The 25,786-nt window shown below is 36.0% G+C and overlaps 1 protein-coding gene and 1 long non-coding RNA gene across 2 annotated transcripts in view; one reads left to right on the forward strand and one right to left on the reverse strand.

Moving 5' to 3' along the window:
• The window catches only part of KIAA0825 (KIAA0825 ortholog), a 385,582-nt gene that overhangs the window by 29,543 nt on the left and 330,253 nt on the right, over positions 1 to 25,786 (reverse strand). The window lies entirely within an intron of this gene.
• On the forward strand, positions 2,001 to 19,603 carry LOC125176264 (uncharacterized). Its single transcript, XR_007156195.1, has 3 exons — positions 2,001 to 2,144; positions 3,668 to 3,748; positions 18,146 to 19,603. It is a non-coding gene; the product is annotated as an uncharacterized LOC125176264 (long non-coding RNA).

A 25,786-nucleotide genomic window follows, 5' to 3' on the forward strand; every position in this document is an offset into this window, starting at 1 on the left:
GTTTCCAGCCTCTTCCTCTGCTTCCCCCAGGCAAGTTATCCCATTTTTTTCTTTTATGATAATACAGAATTACGTGTTTATTTACTTCTAATATTACATACTTTGAGAGATTGGTTTTACTTATTTTGTAGATGTCTTTCTCTCCCACTGTGTTGCCCCCTTCCTTTACAAGGGCAGGACTAGATCAATTATTCCAACAATATCAGAACTTAGGGAAGTACCTGGTACCTATGAGTAAATAGGCAGGTATCTCTAGAAAGATACAGAACAAGTTCTTAGTAGTTACAGCCTTTCTTATAGCTCATGTCCCTCCTGCTCTGCCCCAAATTTTGTTAAGGTCCTGAGCACAAAAAAAAAAAACAATTTTTTTTTCGTTTTGATTTTTCTTTTTTTTTTTAATGTTTGTTTTTGAGTGAGAGAGAGAGAGAGACCACGCATGAGTGGGGAAGGGGCAAAGAGGGAGGGAGACACAGAAGCAGGCTGCAGGCTCTGAGCTGTCAGCAGAGACAGCTTGAACTCACCAACTGTGAGATCATGACCTGAGCCAAAGTCAGATGCTCAACTGACTGAGCCACCCAGGCACCCCTTGTTTTGTTTTTTCTGACACAGGTTCAGACTACACCAAAAGTACAGCCAGAGTTTGCTTCTTTGGAAAGCTTTTATAGATGTTAAGGATGGAAGAAGGAAGAAGGGAGGAAGCAGAGCAAAGGATTACCCTCCTTTGGTGCTGATATGCCTTCCATGTATATTATCTCATTTAATCCAAAAACACTATTCAGAATAAATATTATTCCCATTTTTACAGTTAAGAAAACTGTGACTCTAGGGGTGCCTGGATGGCTCAGTTGGTTAAGCATCCAGCTTCAGCTCAGGTCATGATCTCGCGGTCTATGATTTCAAGCCCACGTCGGGCTCTGCCCTGTCAGCTCAGAGCCTGGAGCCTGCTTCGGAGTCTGTGTCTCCCTCTCTGTGCCCCTTCTCCACTTGTGCTCTGTCTCTCTTGCTCTCAAAAATAAATAAAACATTAAAAAAATATTTTAAAAAGAAAATGTGATTCTTTATATAATTTGTATCAGGCCACTCATCTGACCAGTTACCAAGCTGGAATTTAAGTTTGACTTGATTCATTCAAAACTCAATTCTTTTCTTAAAATATGGGAACTAAAGAAATTTTAGTTCTACAAAACTGTAATGGCCCATTCTGTGAGTATTCTAAACTTGATGCAGTTTTGGTTTTCAACTTTAAACATGAGGATTCAGAAATGTTTGCCTCTCATTTCTATTATACTTAGCTTCATTTGGTAGTTATTCATCTATTGGGTATTTATCAGACATTTACAAAGGCCCAGCAATAAGCTGGACACTTGGAGAGTAAGCATGCCTGAGACACACACAATTTCTCTACTCCAGAAATTCCTTCACCATTTTCTTAGAGGCATTCTCATTCTGGAAAGCCAACCTACTTGCTATCCCATTTATGGTTTCTCTATTTTTTTTTTCTGCCTTTAAACAAATTAACCCTCATACAAACATACACCTCATAGTCTTTATATTAATATTTTTCCTGTTTTCTGTTCTTATTCTAAAAGAAATACATGCTTCGTCTTCTTCACAGTCAACAAAATCTACTGTTTATATAAGTAAATATTTAAGAAGCTTATGTATAGATTTTATACTATTATCACATAAATTAGATTAAAAAGGAGTGACATTAATTTTATAAAATGCTTATATTATGTGTATGTATACACACACACATATATATACACACATCCACACATATATATATAAGTACATATATGCATTTGCATAATCTTTAGAAAGTATTAGACTTTAAATGCACAGGTCAGAGTAAATTTAGTCTTTGGAATCTATTTAAATCAGAATGAAGGGACTTCCCAAAATGAAAAACTGGCAGCTAGATGTATCAGTTTTCTATGTAACAAACCACCCCAAATTTAGTGAATTAAAATAACACAATTTATTATTTCTCACAGCTCTGAAGAAAATTCTGTTTGTCCTGCCTAGACTCACTCATGTGGCCCTTGGCAGCTCAACTGGATGGGCTGGGTCTCTGTCTGGCCTGTCACACTGGTCTTCTTCACAATATGGTGGTGTCAAGATTCCAAGACCATAGCCCCAGTGTAGGTATTAAGATTCTGCTCTTACCACATTTACTGATGTCCATTGACCAAAGCAAGTCATTTGACGAAGCTCAGAGAAAGTGTAGGATGCTTGGAGTTGTGATTCATGGAGAGGCAATTATTCCAATAATCTACCACACTGAGTATCTTTATAGCATACTTAAAATTATATCACATATACTTCTAAGGCTGAGGATATGCTTAATTAGCTACACAGAGCCTTGAGGATTCTGACGACTTATTGATGGATATACATCAAAAGAATATATAAAGTTTGGTTTAGAGATATATACATACATTTAAGTGCTTCTCTGAATTTACAAAGAAACTACATATTAAATATTTCTCATGCCTTTGGATGCCCACCACACATTCACCTGTACCTACTGAATCAGATGCTGAAGGCTTTCCTTTATTTCATTTTTCCTCAAATTCTAAGTGCCTAGAAGGACTGCTCGTATATCCTGGTTTTTATTCAGCAATTAATATTCAACAACTCTCCATTTACCACTGTAAGCTGGCAAATTCATAGTACCTAGATTGTATGTTCTGGACAAGCACAGATCCGAATCCATATAAATTCCTAGGGCAGTTTATTATGATTCTTAAAAAGTAGAGATTCCTGGGGCGCCTGGGTGGCGCAGTCGGTTAAGCGTCCGACTTCAGCCAGGTCACGATCTCGTGGTCCGTGAGTTCGAGCCCCGCATCAGGCTCTGGGCTGATGGCTCGGAGCCTGGAGCCTGTTTCCGATGCTGTGTCTCTCTCTCTCTCTGCCCCTCCCCTCCCCCGTTCATGCTCTGTTTCTCTCTGTCCCAAAAATAAATAAAAAAATGTTGAAAAAAAAATTTAATATTCATTCTAAAAAAAAAAAAAAAAAAAAAAAGTAGAGATTCCAAAGCATCTTTTTAAGGTATTGGCATAGAAAAGGGTATAGGACTTAAAATTAGAAAACATGAGCTTCAGCTTTATCACTGACCATCAAGTCACTTAATCTCTCAGCAATTTAGTTTCCTAATCTAGAAAAAGAAAGCAATAGTAATAGTAGGTACTTTATAACCTTATTTGGAAGATTAAATGATATGATTTAATGAAGGGCTGTGCAGAATTATACAAATGTATTACAGGTCTGCCGTGCCTTACCAGAAACCACTGAGGTCATTTTCAGAATTTAGACTTATTTAAATTTTAGACAGGTAATACAAAGCATATTTTGTTTATTAAGTAACATTCCTACCATAGTGTAGGATAGTACCCTATACCAAACACATTAATATATCTGCAGCAAAACATTTAAGTGGAGTGAATTAAGACTGTAAGTTTATAAAGGCTTTTAGTTTAAGAGCTTTTGTATCTCAGAACTGCAGATAAGGGATTGTGGGTTTCTATTTTATGTTTTTAATAAGTTTAGGCAATTTTTAAGTTTTGAAAAAAGGTACAAAACCTTTAATAGTTAAGATTGGCTTTATATAGTTATAGATGACTCACACCTTTGTTTTTATAATTTTCTTTCCTTATCGATATAGGATCTTCATAAAGTAATGAATAATATTTACATTTGGAAGAAAGAAGAGGGAAGAAGATTAAAAAAAAAAAAGAAATAAGAGGTAAGAAGAGATTTTAAGGGCAATGAATGGCAGTGATAGTGAATACATGATAAATAAGCCAGTCGGTAGGTGTTGAATTAGTTTACCTATGGAATATATAATCAGTGGGAAAATATACATGAAAAGTACACTGTAAAGTTAGGAAAGCTATGTACTGTGTGCCCTGCATTTTACTTAATATTTGTAGGGAAACATTCAATATAAAATCTCTCTGCCCTCCAGCACAGAGATAGAACTAACATGTAAAAATGAAGAAGTCATTGAACACAAAGCGTTCTCCATTGTTTAGAAGTTTTAAAAGGTATGGATATGAAAAAAAGGTCAGTATGGATAGGAGCTGCCAAAGAAGGTTTTACAAAGTAAGTGGTACTTGAAGGATAGCTTCAGTTTGGATAGAGAAAAGATAACTGAGCAACAATGTCATGTTAAGCAAAGATAGGAGAGTAGTAACGTGTTCCAGAGGCAGAGAAGGACCAGTGTATATAGAACAACAAATGAATCTGAAATCATGCAGTAGAGCCATTTGTGGAGGGATATAAAAGCCTAGAGGGAATAGTTGGACTTGATGGATCATGTAATAGGAAATCACTGCAAGTTCTTGAGCTGAGGAATGAAATCCTGAATTAATACAAGCTTAGCCTGACAGTGAAACAAAGGTGAATCATAATTGGGAGAGACTGGAAACACGGAGGCTGTTGAAATAATCCATGCAGGCATATAGTAAGGGTAAGATTCAGCGGAATTGTTGAATAGGAAGAAGAAAAGGTAAATTTAAAAATCTGGTTAGAAGGCATGAAAACAAGCAGAAAAGAACACGGCATTTTTAACCAGTACAGCTTCAGATTGGCAAACCAGTTGATGGGATTGGGCACAGATGGGAAAGAAAGAGGAGTCCACAGAGTAAAGGGGGTCAGGTGGGAGGTGGGGGAGAGAAATGAAAACAAAAGAAAGCTGAGAGCAGGAAGTTATTTTTTAAAAAGCAAATTACAGGACCTAAACTCCCTTATGTCTACACTGATAACTTTATTAGTGATGATTAATGTTCAGAAATGATGGTGACTCCCAAGTCATCACAACATTCTCAATCATCAAAATCATCAAAGAAAACAAATCTAACACAAGGTACGCCAGGAAAATACAATAGAACACCGTGGTAACACATTTTATAAAGACTTTTCACCAAGTGTTTGAAACAAAAAACTGAAGAGTTACCTTAGAGTTACTCAGAAAATGCAACTAACCAGAACATGCCCTTCCAAAGCATACGGGAGAGTCAGAGAACACTCAAATGGGAAGAGACTGTGAGGCGTTGATTTAAATTTGCAAGTATTCAGACCTTCCTAATTCATGAATAGTTAACATCTAATTGTCAGATAGTTCTTCCTTAAGCCATACTGATGTCTCTTTTAATTCCTATCCATTGGTAAAAATTATCCTCTAAAACAGCTCAAAAGAAGACCATCTTCCATGATAGGTGAATTATTACTTAGAGCCAGAAGTGGAAATTGTTACCCAGGAGACAGGCAGGAGAAAAATTCTTTAGGATGAGGGAAGTCTGCTATGTCTTGATTGTGGAGATACAATCATACAACCAATTTAATCTTTATTTGTATGAAATTACCAAAGTTCAATTAAACTGTCCAGTTAAAATTTCAAAACCAAGACCATCTCAGATGGTAGGTAAGAGCCCTTCAAATATTTGAAAATAAATATCTTTCTTAATTAATCCTACTTATATATTTGGAGATTTAAGATGGAAATACCTGATCCAGAATGGGGTAGTAAATTTGCTCAGCATAGACTAGCTAGGAGGATTTTGTTTTCTCTTTCAAGAAAATAATTACTCAAAAACTTAAATATAATAAATAGGAAACAAACTAGAAAATAAGTAGTTGATTTAATACTTAGATAACATCTCTTAGGTTACAATCATTCATTTAAGAAGATTATCTTCAATAGATTGACTCTGATTAGTTCCAAAGGTCTGGAAATTTTCTATGTAGTAACTTAATATTAGCTCAGACAATACAATGGTAAAGTTAAGTCAAAATGTTGAAGAGAAACTCTTTAAGAAATTAAGTGGAAGCCAAAAGAAGAAATAGATTGGGCATTTTCATAGCCATATTGAGAAGGTGCCCCTTTGGTTAATACATTGACTTGTATTCAGTAGATGTTTCTGTCTTTTACATTTGACTTTCTATTAGTAATATTAGTAGTTTTGTATAAAGTTGATTAAATGGACCACTAAGGTGGATAGGGTTGGGAAAAAGGCATTTCAACAGGTACACAGAAAAGCAGACAATTAAGAACATACTTCTTAGTTGCTCTGATAATTACAACAGCAAAATCATGTTGTCCTTTTCAATGAAGCGTAATTTGTAAGCTTACTTAACTGCATGTTTCCCACCAGTCACTATCATATACATTATCAGGTGGGATTATTACAGTCTAAAAAAATAAAGAAGAAAACAAAAATCACAGAATCATTTCTATATGATTATATCCTTCAGTTCCAAAAGCCAGCATCCTCTGACTACATTCTTAAGACAACAGTGTTTTCATTTTAATTAAGCTGACTCACTTCTAAAACTTTTATATAGTTTTGGGCCTCCTGTGGCATATTCCATAAAAAGAAAATATCTAAGTAGTTAAATGACTAATAGGTTTATATTTGTAGACCTTTTAACTAAGCACGATTTTTAATCCTGTAGTTGAGGAAAAAATTTGAGTATAAATCTTTAAAAGTGAAAGGATATAGTACAGGTAAGAGACCTCATGTAAATTATACCATGGCATTCTTGGGAAACCCCATATGTAAAATATATTCTCATATATATATATATATAGAGAGAGAGAGAGAGAGAGAGAGAGAGAGGTGTTATTTATATGCAGTGAAATTCATTAATTTGAAATGAAGTTTAGTAATCTCATACAATTAAATTGAACCTCCACAATTGAGATACAGAAGAATTTCCTCATCCTAAAATGTTTTCTCATGGCCTCTTTGTACTATCATTTCCCAATTCTGGCTGTAGTCCGTACTTGAACTACTTTCTGTCATCATACTTTTGCTTTCTCTAAAATTCATATTATTGGAATCATATAGTACCTACTCTTTTGTTTTTTAAAATCTTTCACTTAGCACATTTTTTTTGCTTTTCATTGTAACATTCTTTATTTTTAATATGAAGTTTATTGTCAAATTGCTTTCCATACAACACCCAGTGCTCATCCCAACAGGTGCCCTCCTCAATGCCCATCACCCACTTTCCTCCCTCCCACCCCCCATCAACCCTCAGTTTATTCTCAGTTTTTAAGAGTCTCTTATGGTTTGCCTCCTCCCTCTCTGTAACTTTTTTTCCCCCTTCCCTTCCCCCACGGTCTTCTGTTAAGTTTCTCAGGATCCACATAAGAGTGAAAACATATGGTATCTGTCTTTCTCTGTATGACTTATTTCACTTAGCATCACACTCTCCAGTTCCATCCACATTGCTACAAAAGGCCAGATTTCATTCTTTCTCATTGCCACATAGTATTCCATCATATATATAAACCACAACTTCTTTATCCATTCATCAGTTGATGGACATTTAGGCTCTTTCCATAATTTGGCTATTGTTGAGAGTGCTGCTATAAACATTGGGGTACAAGTGCCCCTATGCATCAGCACTCCTGTATCCCTTGGATAAATTCCTAGCAGTGCTATTGGTGGATCATAGGATAGATCTATTTTTAATTTTTTGAGGAACCTCCACACTGTTTTCCAGAGTGGCTGCACCAGTTTGTATTTCCACCAACAAGCACATTTTTGAGATCTGTTCATGTTTGAGTTACTAATTTTTTTTTCCTTTTTATTGCTGAGTAGTATTTTCATCATAGGGGATATACCACACTTTGATTATCCATCCAACAGTTGATAGATTTTAGGGTTAGGGCTGCTTCTCTTTTGGCTGTTACGAATAATGTGGCTATGAACATTTGCAGTGACATCTTTTTTGGACATTTGTTTTTACATCGCTGGACTAAAATACCAAGAAGTAGAATAGCTGAGTTCTACAATAAATATATATGTTTAACTTTATGAAGTACTTTCAGACTGTTTTCCAAAATGGCGATATTGTTTTTCATTCATACCAGCAATGTATGGAAGTTCCACTTATTCCCATCATCATCAACACCTACTATTGTCAGTCCTTTTAATTCTAGTCATTCTAGTAAGTATGTATTAGTATCTCATTGTGGTTATAATTTACACTTTCCTGACAACTAGTGATACTGAATACTTTTACCACTGTTTATTGGCCATTTGTCTATCATCTTTTGTGATGTGTCTGTTTAAATCTTTCCCCCATTCTAAAAATGTAGTTGTTTTTTTTTTTCTTATTGAGTTGTAAGAATTCCTTATATATTCCAGATTCTAGCTTTTTGCCAGAAGTGTTCTGTGAAAATTTCCTTCCAGCCTTGATGTGGTTTTTTTTTGTTTTCTTAACTATGTCTTTTGAAGGACATAGTTTTCAATCTTGATGAGATTTTAATCAAAGTTTTTTAATCAAAAGTTTTTAATCTTGATGAGAATCCATTTTATTTCTTCTTTTATTGTTTGTACTTCTTATATGTTATTTAAGAAAGTTTGCCTAAGCTAGTATAGCAAAGATTTTCTCTCTTTTTTCTTGTCTTCAGAGGTTTAATAGTTTAGGTTCTCGTATTTAAGCCTAAGATTCACTTTGAGTTCATCATTATGAAAGTTAAGCATCAGGCTAATATTTCTCCGCATACAGATATCCAGTTGAAAGGATTATTTTTTCTCCATTGAATTACCTTGCTACTTTTCTCAAAAATGAATTGATCATGTAAGTGTAGCTTAACTTCTGGACTCTGTTATCCATTTCCATATATGCCTATATTATTCATATGCCAGTTTTACATAGTCTTGATCTGTAGCTTTATACTAAGTATTCAAATCAGGTGACAACATTCCTTCAACTTTTCAACTTTGTCTTCCTTTTTCACTTTTTGTTTAAAAAAACTTTTTTGGGGGTGGGGAGGGCTCCTGGGTGACTCAGTCGGTTGGGTATCCGACTTTGGCTCAGGTCATGATCTCCTGATCTTTGAGTTCAAGCCCCGTGTCGGGCTCTGTGCTAACAGCTCGGAGCCTGGAGCCTGCTTCGGATTGTGTGTCTCCCCCACTCTCTGCCCCTCCCCTGCTCATGCTCTGTCTCTCTCTCTCAAAAATAAACATTAAAAATTTAAAAAATAATAAATAAAAATTCATTTTTTTAAAGTTTATTTATTTTGAGAAAGACAGAGACATTGCAAGCAGGGGAGGTACAGAGAGAAAGGGAGAGAGAATCCCAAGCAGGCCCCCTACCTTCAGAACGGAGCCCACCAATGAAGCTCAAATCCCTTACCTGTGAGATCATGACCTGAGCCAAAACCAAGAGTCAGCCACTTAACCAACTGAGCCATGCAGGCACAGGTACCTTTTAAGGTAAATTTTAAATCATGTCAGTTTCTTCAAAGAATGTTGTTTGGATTTTGATTAGGGTTGCATAGAATTTAGATACCAGAGTATATAGAGAATTAGCGAATTTAATGTTTAGGTCTTGAACATCTTTAAAAAAAAATTATTCCTGAGTGTTTTTATGCTATTTTAAGTGGAGATTTTAAATTTTTTTTCATGGTTGGGGCACCTAGGCGGTTCAGTTGGTTGAGGGTCCGACTTGATTTTGGCTCAGGTCATGACCCAAAGGTCATGGGATCATGCTCCATGCTGAGCTTGGAGCCTGCTTAAGGTTCTCTTTTTCTCTCTCTCTGCCCCTCTCCCCTGTTAATGCTCACTCTCTATAAAAAAATAAAAAATAAATAAAATCTAAAAATTTTCATGGTCAATTGTTTGTTACTAGTATATAGAAATACTGGTTTTTATCTTGACCTTGGATCCTGCAATCTTCCTAAACTTATTCGTTAAATTTAATAGCTATTTTGTAAATTCCTTAAAGTTTTATACCTATACCATCGTGTCATCTGCAAATAAGGATAGCTTTATTTCTCCCTTTCCTATTTGCATGCCATTTATGTCCTTTGTCTAATTGCACTGGATAGGACCTTCAGTAAACATTAACTAAAAGACATCCTTGCCTCGTTCTTGACCTTAAGTATTTTGTTAGCTGTAGGTTTTTCATAGGGGCCCTTAATCAAATTGAATAACTTTGCTTTTATTACAAGTTTCTGAGAGTTTTTATCATGAAATGATTTCATCCAAGGTTTTTTTACATCTGTTGCAATGACTCCATGGTTTTTCTCCTCTACTCTTGTGATATTGTGAACTGCACTGATTGATTTTCAAGCACATGTAAGTAATTTCCCCTGAACTGGAAAGTGAAGGATAGAACATAAGGACATAACACAATAATTACATTAATAATGGAAAATGCAAACATGTGTACTAATATTACTTATTTAATACACTTTTTTTTTTTTTTTAATCATCACAAAAAGATCAAATGCTACCTATCTGGCTTAGTATCAGTTGGGATAGGACCTACTCAAAGAGGAGAAAGTAATGTTTTCCTTGTCTAATTTAAAATTTTTGCAGGCTTATTGAAAGTACTCATTTCCATTTGTTTTGACAGTACATTAAATAGTTGACAACTCAATGCTGCATGTCATTTTGTTTTTATTTCAAGTCATTTACCTAAAATTACCTTTTTTTTTAAATTTATTTAGAAAAAGAGTTTGTCTTCAGGTAACTTGTTTGTACCTGATTATGTAGGAAAACTGAATGCCCAGCTAAAAGTTTTACTAGTGGTTCCATCTTCTTTATAATAAAAACAAAAACATTTCTGTGATTAAATGTAACTAGTATTGGGCTACTGCCTGATGCTTTTGATTCTATAAAGTTTAATTTCATTCTAGGGAGAAAACATTTTGGTGATTAGGGGCAGGACTAAGCACCCATCCCCACAAAAAACTGCACATAAAATGAAACAATTCATCATGCAAAAAAATAGCCTCCAAAATATACAGTTTCCTGAAAGGTAAATTATAAAAGTATGCTTTACCTAATCATTTTAAATACCATAATTATACAAGCTGCTCATCAAAAGACTTTTAAGACTCATTAAAATCATAAAACAATTCTAATTAAATCCATATTTAAGTTCCTATAACCTACATGGTACTTTAAATCAAACAAGAAAAGTTATATAAAAGATCCAATTAATTGTAAGTTTTTGTAAGAATTAAAGCCTAATTACTCTATGATTAAGTTTCTCCAAAATGTGATCATCAATGGCTCTATTCAGAAGAATTAGCCTTCTGTACCCCAGATGCCAGCCAATGCTGCAGCCCATCTTTGACACCAGCAAACTTACTCGTCTGAAATCAGCACGACTGGGGAAACTTTACCTCCACCCCCAAGGGGGATCCAAGTGGCAAGACCAAACAGAGCCACATATTTTATACAGATAAATGTCTCCCTATCTGCAGAGGTCCTTATCTGATTAAATGGATTTGTATTCATTAGCAAATTAAAAAAAAAAAAAAATCCATCCTCAGAGCAAGTTTTGGAAACAATGGTCATTTCAGAGATTCCCAAGTTGGTGGTTAAAGATGCATGAGAAAACAGTAAGATTTGCAGCTTAAGGAGAAAGAGAACTAGGCCTTTAAGGGGGACAGCACTAAAACATTTCCTTCTAACCATGCAACTCTTCTTTCTTACTTAGCTACTTGAAATGTTTTTCATTTTTATTAGCCCAACTTCCCACGGGAAAGAAAATAAAAAAGCTCTGTGACATCGCCGCCTCTTGTGTGTTCTCTGAAACTAATTAACCCTATGAAGTTATTAGGGCAGCATCATTTTTTTCTATGACATCACACAAGGTGAAGGTCACTTCTATAATATTCTTGCCTTCATTCATGTGGTGCTTACCCCACAAAATATAATTTATTGTAATTTCCCCAGTGCCCTCATAGCCAAGTGATTAGTTATTATGGTACATAAAAAGTTCAGACGTACAACATATGACTTATAGCCTCTATTTCTGATAATCTAATTTTCTTTTATGGTAAAAAGAAATTTACTATTTATGTTTTATAGATTGTTATTTTGAGAAAACGACTATTTAAAGTTATCTTCATATGGACACTTGCTGATTGCACAGCATCTGCAAGCTGAAACATCCAAATGGTTGAGATATAAAGACAGTTCTTTATCCAGTTGACAAGAACTTTTTCTGAACTACCCTTGTCTGTGCAAGTGGCAGAATGGTTAAATTAGGCTGGAGCTACCTTCCATCTACTCCCCAGACATCAGAGCAAGAAATGGTGGTTCTAGGCAGATACAGCTGAGTTCAAGTTCCTTCTGCAGCGAGATTTCCTTCCCGTCAGGTACACTGTCCCTGACCTGAAAAACCCCTGCCTCTACCATAAAAACATTTCCAGACTTTATAGATGTGGAATTGGTTTTCCTGCATGTTTCTGCTTTTAGAGAAGGGATCTTTTAGAGCCATGACCCTTAAATTCCTGTAACAAAGTTCCTTTCTCCTTCTCTGCTTATGACTATGTTGTCTTCATTTTAATCGTGCTTACGCTTTATTAAATGAATGCCAACTGCAGGTGGTTATATTAAAAATGTTTTCTATTCTAAGAGAGAGCACCCCATCCTAGTTGATTTGAAAGATTCTTCTGAAGGGTAAGGTCAGCACACAGTCATTACAAAGAGGAAATCTGAACAGGCTTAGGTTGGTGAAAGAATAGGTGGTCGATTTATCCTGCTCCTGGTAAAGAGGTAAAGACATGAAAGAAGCTGCATCTACCAGAGTAGACTGCCAAGACCCAAAGGAAGCCTGTCTGCCTATATCGGGTGTAAAAGGGGACCATATTCATGATGCCTAGTGGTCAGAATGCTGCATTGGTAAGCCACAGAGCTAATAGTAATCGCTGTTAACTCTTCAGTACTTACTAAGCACTTTATATATATTGACTCATTCAGTCCTCACCATGATGAAGTAGTTAATATTATATTCACATTTTATAACTAAAGAAACTGAGGCCCTGAGAGGTTAAGTAATTTGTCCACACTTACATAATTGTAAATAACAGAGCAGGAATATGAACCCAATCAGTCTGGCTTTAGTATTTATGCTTTTAAGCATGCATACTGCTCTTTCAATTCTTTCTATTCTGTATTTATTTAATTGAATAGCAAATACTTAATTGCACTTTAAGTATGTCAGGTACTCATCTAAGAATTTTATAGTCATTAAATCTACTTAGTTCTCACAGCCCTATGAAATATGTACTACTGAAATATGTACTATGTATTATTCCCGTTTTTCAGAGTAGAAAACTAAGGCACAGAGAGATTGATTAATTTGCAAAGGTTATGAAACTACTAAATGGGAGAGGCTGGGTTTGAACCAAGACGGTCTAGTTCTGTTTATTTTCTTCTGTTGTTTCCTAGTACTTTGTAAAGTCTTTTCTTAAAGATTTAGCCTGTCCCAGTTGTTCTAAGGGTGAATAAAATTAGTCGTTCTGGACAAAACACAAAAAGAGGTGTTATGTGAGTCTAGGCATCAGGATGTGGAGGCAGGAGATGAGGAGCAGAAAGAAAATCATCTGTACAAGTGAGCCCAAGGAAAAGGCAGAACCAACAGAAGCAGAACAGATGGTCAGCGTTCTTCCTCAAACAATGGTTCTCCTTCCAGGGCTCACTTTGGGTATACTGGTTTCATTCTTCTTCTTCTTTTTTTTTTTTTTTTTTTTGTTAAAGTTTACTTATTTTTGAGAGAGAAAGAGAGACTATGTGTGCACATGCTTGCAGGTTAGGAAGGGGCAGAGAGAGGCAGGGCACAGAGGGTCCAAAGCAGACTCCACACTGACAGCAGAAACCCAGATGCGGGGCTCGGACTCAAACCATGAGATCATTACCTGAGCTGAAGTCAGATTCTTAACCAACTGAACCATCCAGATGCCTCCGGTTTCATTCTTCTAAGGGAGGAGCAGCTACTCATAGACCACCTCCTTTGTTTGCCCTCCTCAGGCTTCTGGCTACTCCCTCTTGCTTAAAGGCCATTCTTTCATTGGCCTCCACACCACTATCCTAGCTTTTCTCCTAATATTCTGACCACCCCTGTTGTGGATTGATTTTTGATTGGGCTTCTTCTGCTTTCTACTCTGTAACTAGATAGTATCTTCCACACACTCAGTGTTTGGTCTGTGCTCTCTCCTCTCTCACTGGCAGCTCATTGGATTTAACTATCACTGTGAGGCTGATGACCTCCAAATCTTTCAAAACGCCCTTTCAAAACGCCAACCCCCCCCCCCCATCTCTAGCTATGCAAGATGTATTCTCACTCAGACATCTTGTTACCTCAAGTCTTGGAAATCCAAAATGAAACCAACTGTCTGTCTCCAAACATCTCCCCTGCCATCTGCTCCTGTCACTGTCAGGCCACAGCAGTGGAACTGATTGGCCTCACCTCCTAACTTGCTGTTACTCATTCATGCCTCTGTTTCTGCTCAGGTTCTTTCCCCTAGCAAGGTTCCATCTTCTTACTCCCTGCTGTAGACTGCATGTTTGTCTTCTCCCAGAATTCATACATTGAAACCTCATCCCTGATGTGATGGTATTTGGAGGTGGGACCTTTGGGAGGTGAACAGGTCATAAAGATGGAGCCCTCATGAATGGGATTAGTGCCCTTATAAAAGAGGCCCCAGAGAACTCCCTTATCCTTTCCACTATGTAAGGACACAGTAAGAAGACAGCTGTCTGTGAACCAGAAAGTGGGTTCTCAGCAGACACCAAATTGCAGATGCCATGATCTTATACTTCTCAGCCCTAAAAACATTGAGAAATCAATGTTTGTTGTTTATTAGCCACCCAGTTTTTGGTATTTGGTTATACCACCCCCAAACAGACTAAGACACTCTTTTAATCCTCTCCATATTTATAGACGCTTGTTAACTTTCTACAAAATCTTTTCTGATTACTTCAGCTTTCAGTGACTCTAAACTCCTTCACATTTAATGTCCGTATTGCAAAATGCAACATCTAATTAATTCTGTCTTGCATTTTTTTCCATGTATCCATCTGGGTCCTAAACTAATCTTAGCTGAGCATATATACTATACATCAGGACTGTGGTACTCTCTGCATTAAAAGAATTATTCAGCACCATCAAGTGGGATTTATTCTTGGGCTGCAGGTGTGGTTCAGTATCCACAAATTAATTGACATGATTCACCACATTAATAAAAGGATAAGAACCATATGATCTTGTAGCAAAAAAAAAAATTTCTAGCATTTGACAAAATACAGCATCCATTCTTGATAAAACCCTCTATAAAATAGGAATAGAGGGAACATACCTCAACCTCATAAAAGCCATATACGAAAACCCCATGGCTAATATCATCCTCAATGGAGAAAAACTAAGAGTTTTTCCTCTCTGGGCAGGAACAAGACAAGGATGTCCACTCTCACCATTACTATTTAACATAGTACTAGAAGTCCTAGCTTCAGAAATCAGACAACAAAAGGCAATAAAAGGCACCCAAATTGTCAAGAAAAAAGTAAAACTTTCACTATTTGCAGATGACATGATACTCTATATAGAAAACCTAAAAGACTCCACCAAAGAATTGTTAGAACTAATACATGAATTCAGCAAAGTCAAAGGATATAAAATCAATGTACAGAAATTTGTTGCATTTGTATGCACCAAATATGAAGCAGCAGAAAAATCAAGGAATTGATTCCATTCACAATTCCATCAAAACAATAAGATACCTAGGAGTAAACCTCCCCAAAGAGGTAAAAGATGTGTACTCTGAAAACTGTAGAACACTTGTGAAGGAAACTGAAGAGGACACAAAGAAATGGAAAAATATTCCATGCTTATGGATTGGAAGAACAAACATCGTTTAAATGTCTATACTACCCAAAGCCATCTACTCATTTAATGCAATCCCTATTAAAATACCACCAGCATTTTTCACAGAGATAGAACAAACAATCCTTAAATTTGTATAGAACTACAAAAGACCATTAATAGCCAAAGAACCCTGAAAAGGCAAAGCAAAGCTGGGGGCATCATGATTCCAGACTTCAGGCTTTATGACTAAGCTGTAGTCATAACAGTATGGTACTGGCACAAAAACAGACACTTAGACCCATAAAACAGAAACCCAGAAATGGACACACAACTATATGGTCAATTAATCTTTGACAGTGCAGGAAAGAATATCCAATGGAAAAAGTCTCTTCAACAAATGGTGTTGAGAAAAACAGACAGCGACATGCATAAGAATGAAACTGGACCACTTTCTTATGCCATACACTAAAAAGAATTCAAAATGGATGAAAGACCTAACCGTGAGACAGGAAACCATCAAAATCCTGGAGGAGAACACAGGCAGCAATCTCTGTGACCTTGGCCAGAACAACTTCTTAGTACACATTGTCACCAGTGGCAAGAGAAACAAAAGCAAAAATGAGCTATTGGGACTTCATCAAGAAAAAGCTTCTGTACAGTGAAAGAAACAACAAAACTAAAAGGCAGCCTACGGAATGGAGGAAGATATTTGCCAATGACATATCTGATAAAGGGTTGGTATCCAATATACATAAAGAACTTCTCAAACTCAACACCCAGAAAACATATAATCCAGTGAAGAAATGGGCAGAATGCCTGAATAGACATTTCTCCAAAGAAGACATCAGATGGCTAACAGACATGAAAAGATGCTAACCACCACTCATCATCACAGAAATGCAAATCAAAACCACGATGAGATACTACCTCATACCTGTCAGAATGGCTAAATTTAACAACACAAGAAACAGCAGGTGTTGGTGAGGATGTGGAGAAAGGGGAACACTTTTGTGCTGCTGGTAGGAATGCAAACTGGTGCATTCACTCTGGAAAACAGTATGGAGGCTTCTCAAAAAGTTAAAAATAGAGGAGCACCTGGGTGGCTTAGTTCAGCATCTGACTCTTGATTTTGTCTCAGGTCATAATCTCATGGTTCATGAGATCAAGTCCTGTGTTTGGCTCTGTGCTGACAGTAGCAGAGCCTGCTTGGGATTCTCTCATTCCCTCTTTCTCTGTCCCTCCCCTGTTCTCTCTCTCAATATAAATAAACTTTATTTAAAGAAAAAAGTTAAAAATAGAACTGCCCTACGACCCAGCAATTACACTACTAGGTATTTACCCAAGGGATACAAAAATACAGATTCAAAGGGATACATGCATCGTGATGTTTATAGCAGCATTATCAACAATAGCCAAATTGTGGAAAGAGCCCAAATGTGTCCACCAACTGATAAAGATGTGGTTATATATACATATAATGGAATACTACCCAGCCATCAAAAAGAATGAAATCTTGACATTTGCAACAATGTGGATGAAGCCAGAGTGTATTATGCTAAGTGAAATATGTTGTTCAGAGAAAGACAAATACCATATGATTTCACTCATTTGTGGAATTTAAGAAACAAAACAGATGAACATATGGGGTGGGGGAGAAATAAAGAAAAAAGAGAGAAACAAACCATAAGATACTCTTAAAGATAGCGAACTGAGGGTTGATGGAGGGAGGGAGTGGGGGAATAGACTAAATGAGTAATGGGTATTCAGGTGGGCACTTGTTATGATGGGCACTGGCTGTCGTAAGTGATGAGTCACTGAATTCTGCTTCTGAAACCAATATTGCACTATATGTGAACTAACTAGAATTTAAATAAAACTTTGAAAAGAAAAACAAAAAGGACTGGGGGACTGTCTGAACATCATTCTACCAGATCTTCATTATAGCTCTGTGGGGTCTTATTCTCAAAATAAGAGATTAAAATGCTGAGATTAAGAGAGAGAAAGTGCTTTACTCAAACTCATGGGGCAAAACAGCACAGGTAAACTTCATACTCATTTCTGTCTGAGGACAACTCAGATCTTTCCTCTTTGTGTTGACTGAGTCCAATTTCTTTAATTTTCTAAATCCCTGAGTTTGATTTCTTGTCCCTATGAAAGAATGTGGGTTATAATCTGGAGCATATGTGCAAGTATTATCTTCAGTCTTGTTCTAGACAACATAAGGCATAAATAAATACATACATGTAGCATCAATGATTTCCACTTAAAAATCCAATAAGTTCTAATATACGTTTTAAGTTGATTTCATATTAATGTAGAATAAAATATATAATGTTTTAAATGTTATTCAATTTGAAATATTTGAGAACCAATAAAAGCACATATATGCTATAGTCATGTATAGTACAAATTTGTATAAAATTAATGTTTAAAAGTATGATTATTTATAGAACCTCAGAAAAATTTAATTGCCAGTCATTGATTTATAGCTCTCTTTTTGAAGCTTTTTCTTCCTTAACAGGATGTGGCTGCATTCTACCTAGTGATTTTACTGATGGATAACTTAAAATAGTGGGAGATGCTGTTGGAAATCTGTGCCCTGCAGCCTGATCACCAATGGCCAGCACCTGCATCTGTATAAGAGGGCTGGCTTCAGGCTGCTGGAATCTACTCTGCCAGTATGGAACAGTCCAAATAAAACAGAACCAGAGCTTGAACTCATGACCACTGACCTCTGACCTGGATGAAGTTACACATCTCATTCTACATTTACCATATTAAACCAATCCACAAAGAAAAAAACTTCCTAGAACAGTATATTATCTCCTATTTCTATTCCTTGTCTTTCTGCTTCCTTCTATAGAAACTCCTCTTCTTGATCTGTCTTCCCCTGCTATGTTCCCCACTAATAGAGCACATTTCCATCACTCCTTGGATCTACTACTTCCCATGACCTTAAGTTGTCAACTTCTTTGAATTTTTAAAGATCATTCCTTTTATTAAACTATAGTAGCATCTGCATAAAATGTGTTTTACCAAAGCATGATCTGTAAAACCTAAAAAATGAAGACAGCAAGTGTTTGAGGCTATGAGGGTGACCCAGAGAATCCTTGGTCAATAGAAGGACAGGAGGCAGCAGTCATTGGATAAGGTGCCTTTCTTTTAATAAAATGCACTAGGGACTCAGTGCCCATAGCCCGGTTCTCAGCATGGCCAGGAGGAAGCAAGCATTTACATAGCTACTCAACACTGAAAGGCTACTGTCAGTTGCATCTCTTGCAACTAAAATATGAACGTAAGGATTGTCAAAATGGGGAGAGATGTAGGTGAGGAAGAAGAGAAACATCACAAGGGGAGCGCATGTAGATTAGATGTCTTGCCCTGCTGTGCTACATTTGCGGTACATGAACACAGGAAGGGGAGGGCACATCTCTGTATTGTTTGCATGTGCTGGGCTTAAAAAATGAGTATTACTGTGCTTTTAAGGTAGATTATGCCAACGATGTGGCTTAAGTAGTGATTTCTGCCAATGTCAGGGTCCTGGCTAGAGACAGGAGGAACAGGCTATTAACACCTGCAATGCCAATGCTTTTTGTTTCTGGTTAGAGAGAAGCTCCTGCACCAGGAAACACACCAAAGCAGATACCAAGGACTGGGGAGAAGGGTGTGGTTTCCCAAATAGACGTGTAAATATGGCAAGAGTTGGTGCCTTTTTATCTGAGAGTTGGTGCAATAGAACCCAGTGACTCAATCTGGGAAAGAGCCTCAATGGTGTCAGTTAAGTCATCATTTCACATGGAGCTTTGCTGCAATTTTCACTGCAATTTTTGTTTGTGAACTCAATTAACTCATATGGAACATTGCTCCAGCTGACTAGACACAAATGGACCTGGTTATCATATCGTAACTCCCACCTAACAGAAACTTTTTTTTTTTAATGTAAGTTCTATGCCAAGTCACATGCTCTTACCAACTGAGCCATCCAGGCACTCCAAAATGGTGACTCTTTACAAAAAATAAATAAATTAACTCAATGTGGGGCTCAAATTCCCAACCTCAAGATCAAGAGTTGCATGCTCTACAAACCGAGCCAGCCAGGAACTGTTGCTTTTGAATGTTCTGTCTCAGAGCCTGTTGTTCTGAGACAGTGGTCTTCAATTCAGAGCATCATGGGTGGCATTTGAGTATCATTCCTAACATATTGGTACCACAGTTCTGTTTTCTTACAACTATCCCTGTCTGTCCTCACCTGAACAAAGGCCCTAGTTTTAATGATGGCGTCCACATGTACACACAGACATAAAGGGTTCATTATTTCTAATCGAAGAACAGAAACTTAGAGAAATAAAGCATTACCTGCCATTTTCGTGATCAACACTTGCAATAGAGAGCATAAATGCTTCACTTTACAGAAATAGCTAGACCTTTGTGAACCCTCCCAGTGATTAATTAGGAAGCCTGTCTTACAGATTTTTCTCTCAGGTGTAGTAACCTTGTAGCCCTTACCATTAAGAACTAATAAATAAATGCTTGGTTAAGCATAAACAGGGTGATAGGCAGTGAAAGAATGATGATCTTGGTTTTTATGCAATATGCTCACTCTGTCATTTTACCTTGGAGGACAAAATAATATACAGAACCAAAAGTTACAAAAGCAACTACAGTGAGCAATTTGTTAGTATCCACTTAAAAATGTTAATAGCCCTCACTATGAAAGATCTTTGTGGTTAATCATGTAATATGATTAATTCTAAAAAATTCATGATTTTAAGAAAGTGTTTCAAATTTTGCAATTAAACTGAAGACATGTACTAGGTGAAGACATCTAGAGGGTGATCAGATGTTTAAATTTACTGTAAAAATAGGAAGTAAACTAGATCACAAAGCAAGTACTCAAAATCACATGGAAGCCTGCCCATTTAGCAAATATTTGAGTAGCCGATTTGCACAAATGTAAGTGACCTATCATATTAAACACAACTCCTCATCTCCTTCCCATATATTTTATGCCAGTAAACCCAGATAACTGCCAAAGGCTCCCATCATCCTTTTTAAATAAACTTTAGAAAGTAGTATGTCAAGCTGGGAGCTTTGACAATCATGAAATGTTATCTTAATCTTCAAAATTTTAACTTCTTTCATGAACATGACAATAAAAAGTAGTTAACGTCATTACAGCTTTGCAGTCAGAATCCCACAAACATGACAGTGTACTTAGAAAAAAAATTCAAACTAGCTGATGACAAAATATTTGGATAACTATCTGAATCTATAAATAACTCATCCTAAAAGGATCTTTAGAGCAGCAACAAATTATTTTATAAAATCTAGGACACAATATGTGAGTCAGATCATTCACTTTTGTTCCTGGTGCAATGTGGGTTATGAAAATCTGATAAATTTGTACTTCTTTGAAAATTGCCAGCTCAGTCAAGAATTTCCCTTAAACCAAAATAGTGACTTGAGACATACACAAAAATATATTCTTTAGGTAGAATAAAGAGTTCAGATCTACATTTTGCTCTCTCAAGCCCACAAAAAGTATCTCCCAAAGATGCTGCCTTATATCTTGAATAATTCCTAAATAAAAAATTGCCGATTTACTTGGATAAGAGAGCCCTGGATTAGGTGTGAACAGGGAGTAAGAGAGCTACCTAAAAATATCACAGATCTTTGCAAATCCTCTTTCTGTTACACAGAATGTTAGCATGGCCCTTGCATTCAAACAAATGCAAAAAACTAAAGACCATTAAGTAAACTGTAAGCTCTTTTTGCAAAAAATAACTTTAGCTTTCTTTGTAATTCTTTAAAAGATTAACATGGTGCCACTGTGAGCTTCCTACATACACTGATCAAATGGGTTTTACCTTCCCCCACCCAGGAACAAATGAAAAGGAAGAATATCCAAAAGACAACATCAGAAAGATGCTCCGGTTTTCTGGGTATTTAATTAATATCCACTTTTCTGGATATTTTAAACTGTTCATTAATAAAACTATATGTTCTCATCTATAGAGAGCAGTTAATAGTGACTAAAATCTCACTACCCAGAAATAACTTCAATATTTGGTGAATGTCTTTCTAAGCATCTATGTTCATACAAAAACATAGAAAAATTTTTAAATAGGATAATTCTATAAATGATGGCTTTAATAACAAATAACAAAGAAAAAAGTGAAGTGAAAGGGAAAAATGGACTTCTGAGAACTGTTTCCTCACTGAATTGTTAGAATTCCTTAAAAAAATCCTTTAAATTTATTTAAGAAAAAAAATACTATGAAAGAACTAGAAGTGGCTGAAGTCCGTGCTTAAAAAGCATCTCTTGAAAGCAGAAGGAAAAGGATATGCTGACACATCAGTGGTCCTGCCTACCACTTCCTTTTTTCTCCACTCTTCAGTAGTTTATGTATGTGTGTGGGCACACTTATGTATGTATTTACACTTTCAGGATTTATAACATTCAACCACATATCTAGATTTCCATAATTGTTTAATCTTAGCTATTTTTATCAAGTGTTTTATTTGGATTCATCTTTTGCTAATAATAATTAGCATGGGTGCTCCAGTCCCTAAATTCTTACCTGCTTTAGAATGTTGTCTTTATATATGAAAGATAACTTGCCTATGAATGAAATTCTTAGATCAAATTTTTTTTTGCCCCTGGAAACTAATAGGCACAGCCCCACTGTTCTCTGTCATTAAGTGTTGCTTTGAAGAAGTTTAAGACACACCTGGTTTTCTCCTTTATCAGACTTAATTTCTCAGGCATCTCTAAGATGCCCAAGTAATTTTATCCTTAAATACCAGAAATTACATTAGCATATGTTTTGGTGTTGATTATTTTGTATTAAGTTTTCTCACATATAAAGGGCCTTTGGCAACATACAGATCAAATCTTTCTTTAGGAATGTTTTCTTATATATTACATCATTTTTCATTCCATTTGTTCTGCTATTCAGAAATTTTTTGGTTGTTGAACCTCCTTTGTCTGCTATATCTATCATTTCCTTTATAATAAATTTTATAGTTTTATCCTAATTTGGTTTGTGAGATTTATCTTCCACAATTTAATTTCTCAATTCTGATCCCCATGACTTTATTTTCAGGAGTATTCAGTTGAACAACACAGAGGTTAGAGGCACAAATCCCCCGCAAAGAGCTGAAAATTCATATGTAACTTTTGACTCCCCGAAAACTTCATGGAAGCCTTACCAATTATATGAACAGTCAATTAATGTGCATTTTGCGTATTATATGTAACATATACTGTATTATTACAATAAAGGAAGCTAGAGAAAATGTTATTAAGAAAATTCTAAGGAAAAGAAAATACATTTATAGTATTATAAAAAAAAGTGGTTTGCACAGTTCAAATCCATGTTATTGAAGGGTCAACTATATATTCTAATTTGTATTGCCTTTAAGGGGGCTTCCAAGTCTATAATGATTTCTACTTTTTCCATTTTTCCCGAGTTATCCAGCTCAGTTTTCATTTTATGTCATTGTACCACTTTTTTGAATTGTCCTTTGATTGTTTTCAAGAGGTCATGTTGTCTGTAATTTCTTTGAGACTCTGGAGAATTATTTTTTTGAACACTTCCTGTGTTTCTCTGTGCCATCCTTCGTCCAATGCATACTCTTCATTTGTCTTTCATTTTCCCTTTCTCCCCGAGTTTTATGTGTAGGTCATAGTTGGGTTTTTCATGCTGATAAGGTAAACTTTCTTAAGGACAGGCTATTTCTTTTTGTTGTTTATTTGTGCTCTGGCTTCTTCAAGCCTCTCTGAAATTAATATATAATCTGATTATCGTCAAGAGTTCTTCTAATACTTGCATCATGAATATCTTGAGGTCAGTGTTAACAACCTTTCATCCAATGCTTCAGTGTTTCTCACACATCAAAGGTTTCCCAAAAACTCCTACCATGGGCTGGCTGATTCTCATCTCTCTTCTTTTCTCAATGCTTATCTATCACACTCCTTCAGGCTCCTCTGAAAGTCTAATCACTGTTCATCAAACATTTGTGGGCTAACCTTTCACTCCACTTCTGTCTCCAAGTGACATGTGATGTTTGTGAAAACAGTTTTAGGGCATTAATACACCTCTGGAATGGAGGACTAAGCAAAGGATCAAATTGACTCTATTTTATTAAACACCACGTTGCTGTTCTTTTTTGGTTAGAGAAGTGGAGAGCGTATTTTAAAGGTAGTGTCCTTCTTAGTTCTTTATTTTGACATGGTTATATGTTTTTGTATCAGGGATTATCATGTTTCTTTTACTCTCCAATTCAGATATTGAGTCAGCAATGTTCTTTTCTCCTAATTAGGTTTTAGTTATATCTAGGGGCTCCCTAGGTGCCTGTGGCCAAGAACTCTAATATAAATAAAAATGCAATATAATTTTCTGTTCTATTATAATTATCAACTGAGTTAAACCTACTGAGATGACTATTAAGCTGCAACACAAACTTTGTGAAATGTGTGGTCCCTGAAAACATTTTTTACCTCAGTCCTAAAACGACCCAAGTTGTCAGAAAGGGGTAAGCTTACATATCACCTTCTTTTTAAAAGCATACTTTCCCAGACCTTCAGAACTTTTCCAAGCCACTCTGCCCTGGCTGTAGTCTGCCCTAATTATCTTTGGCAGTGAAGGAAACTAAGAGGCATCTCCTCAGCTCCTGCTCCTCATCTAGAGTGTTGTAACTGAATACAGAGGCAGATAAAGGACTATTCTTCTAACTAGAACAAGTTTGGCTTGAGTTATTTTATTTTTTCAAGTATTATATTCTCAAGTATCCTGCAAACATTCTTTCCCTGTATTTCTGTGGTGCCCAAACAAACAGGAACATCATAGATAAAAGGGGGCTTTAAAACAATAACCACAATCATACAACATGGTAAGTAAATAATAACATATTGCATATTTGAAAGTTACTAAAAGAGTAGATCTTAAAATTCCTCATCGTGAAAAAAAATTTTGTAACTATGTATGATGACAGATGTTAACAAGACTTACTGTGTGGCGATCATTTGGTAATGTATACTAGTACTGAATCATGTTGTGCACCTTAAACTAACATGTTATATGTCAACTGTACCTCGATAATAAACAATTATAACAGGCTAAGGAGACATACTGTTTTCACGACTGACAAAACTGATAGCATTCATCCACTTTTGTATCTCATCTTTCATGTACTTCCACAATATAGGGAGGCTCCAAGTAAAACACTTCTTTGCTTTACAATCAGGCTGAACTTATTCCTTAAATCCAAACTGTGGCTTCCATGTTTTATGCTATATTATGGTCTATGATATTAGTATTAAATCAAATCAGACATAAACAATTATAGCCATTGACAGTTAGTCATCATACAAAGCTATCAAATATGTAAGTCCATATAGTTCATGGTATTTTTTTAAAAAACTAAGAATATCTAAAATATTTACAAAACAAATGGTTTTTAGTAGCTCTACTGGTTTGTAATACTTTATTTTCCAGCATAATTAATACATTTTAAATATCTGTTTCAGCTCAAGACTTAAAATATTAACAAATATTCTTTCAGGGAAAATATCATTAAAGCAAGCTTAGAAACTCTAAATCAGAGTAACATTTTACAGACAAACTGCAGTTAAGTAAAACAAACAAATAAACAAAATAACAGGCCTCATGTAATTTTGCTTACAGGGAAACCCATTCCAAGATTCTAATGAGCATTCCAAGCACACAGTTGAGAGAGAACCCTTATCTTTGTGAATGACTTCAAAGTATAAAGCTTGGGTTTGAATTAACTAACATCTATTATTCAACAGTTCAGTTCGACAGACATTTACTATACATATAGCACAAGGCACTGAGTTAGGTGTTATGAGGTATAAACAGACATAGAAGACAGGCCTCAAGGAGTGAACAAGCCAGTAACTAGGAGATAAAGCATGTGTACAGGTCACTGCAATAGCAGACAGAAAGTGGTGATGCTATGAAAGGTAAAAACGAAAGGCTGGGTTAGCAGAGAAGCCGGAAGATTCACTTTTAGCTGGGAGTTAATGGAGAAGGCTTTGTGTAGGAGGGAGCATTTGAGTTGAACCTCAGAGGATAGGAAAGATGGGGCAGGGACCTAGGAAGGGCACAGCATGATCAAAGTCTTGCAAATGTGAAAG

This window comes from Prionailurus viverrinus, chromosome A1 (genome assembly GCF_022837055.1).
Source record: "Prionailurus viverrinus isolate Anna chromosome A1, UM_Priviv_1.0, whole genome shotgun sequence".
In the NCBI taxonomy this organism is placed as follows: Eukaryota; Metazoa; Chordata; class Mammalia; order Carnivora; family Felidae; genus Prionailurus; species Prionailurus viverrinus.